Source organism: Heloderma suspectum, chromosome 3 (genome assembly GCF_057233095.1).
Source record: "Heloderma suspectum isolate Gila_16-S chromosome 3, 16-S_ref, whole genome shotgun sequence".
In the NCBI taxonomy this organism is placed as follows: Eukaryota; Metazoa; Chordata; class Lepidosauria; order Squamata; family Helodermatidae; genus Heloderma; species Heloderma suspectum.
Window position 1 is genome coordinate 209,605,429 of NC_139460.1, and position 1,562 is coordinate 209,606,990.

A 1,562-nucleotide genomic window follows, 5' to 3' on the forward strand; every position below is an offset into this window, starting at 1 on the left:
AAATTCTTCCAGCCAGGACACATATTCTGCAGAGAGCTACTCACCAGACAACACTGCCTTAGAGGACATTGGGAGTAGGCAGGACTCCCACTGGCTGTGGCATTTCTAAACACGTGCAGAGCAGATATGGGCAAAGATTCTGTTTCGGTTTGGTCTTGATAAGAACTTGCTAAAATTTGCAAACTTTTCCCTGACCAAACCGAAAAGAACTTAAGCTGTTTAAAAAATTGGATGTAGGAGAAACCGAAACTGGCAGATTTGTCCATATAGGCCCAGGGCTTTGAGAGCTTTGGTCATAAAAGTTTGGGTTTGAATCCCTGTATATTCAACCATGTTAGTGTCGCCACCTCTTTTTTCCTGAGAGGCACCTCATTTTGGCAGGCAGCAGGTACAACATGGTTCTCTCCATGCTGGGAATAGCTTACTGTCAATTCTCAACTGTCTCAACTCAGCCCTCATGGACAGAGCCCTTCTCATTTAAACAGCCGCCTTGCACACTCCCTTAGTGCCCCAACATTACCCATTAGTCTTCCCCAAGCTTCTTCATTATGGGCTCCTTCACACCGGGCTTTTATCCTGCGATTGAGATTGCTCCTTCATGGAAGTTTGTGAGCTCTTTACATGATGCAGTGACCCTGTCATGACCCCCCTGCACTAAATACTCTTTGTTCCGTTTTTAAATAGTTCTAGGGATGGTGGAGAATTCCGCCATGGATTTCAGTGAGGTTGAAAGTACTGACATTCAGCCCCCCGAAATCCATGGCAGAATGGCCTGCCCCCCGCCCCCCCGTGGATTACCCCTGGGATGAAGCTTACCTGGGATGCATGTTCTGGACGGCAGTGGCTCCGGTGGTGGCAGCGGCTGGTCTTTCGACCGGCTGCCGCAGCCGCCATTTGCATCCTGGTCTTTGCTGTAATAGGCTACGTAAGTATTTACATAGCCTATCACGGCAAGCCAAGCCAAAAAAAAAAAAAATGGCATACGCAAATGGTGGCTGCTACGGCGGCCGCCATTTGCATTGCCTATTTTTCGCCATTTTAGCCTATGTAAATATTTACGTAGGCTATTATGGTGGAAAAAAAGGGGAACGCAAATAATGTAGTGGGCACTATTTGCGTTCCTTCCCCCCCCCGCTTTCGCCTACGTAAATATCACATAAGCTATTACACCGAAAAAAAAGGAATGCAAATAGCACCCACTACACTATTTGTGTTCCCCTTTTTTTCGCCGTAATAGCCTACGTAAATATTTATGTAGGCTAAAATGGTGAAAAATAGGGAACGCAAATGGTGGCCACCATAGCAGCCACCATTTGCGTATGTCATTTTTTTTTTGGCTTGGCTTGCCGTGATAGGCTACGTAAATACTTATGTAGCCTATTACAGCAAAGACCAGGATGCAAATGGCGGCTGAGGCAGCCAGTTGAAAGACCAGCTGCTGCCACCACCAGAGCCATCGCCGTCCGGAACATCCGCCCCAGGTAAGCTTCATCCCAGGGGGAATCCACGGGGGGGCGGGGGGCAGGCCATTCTGCCATGGATTTCGCGTGGCTGAATGTCAG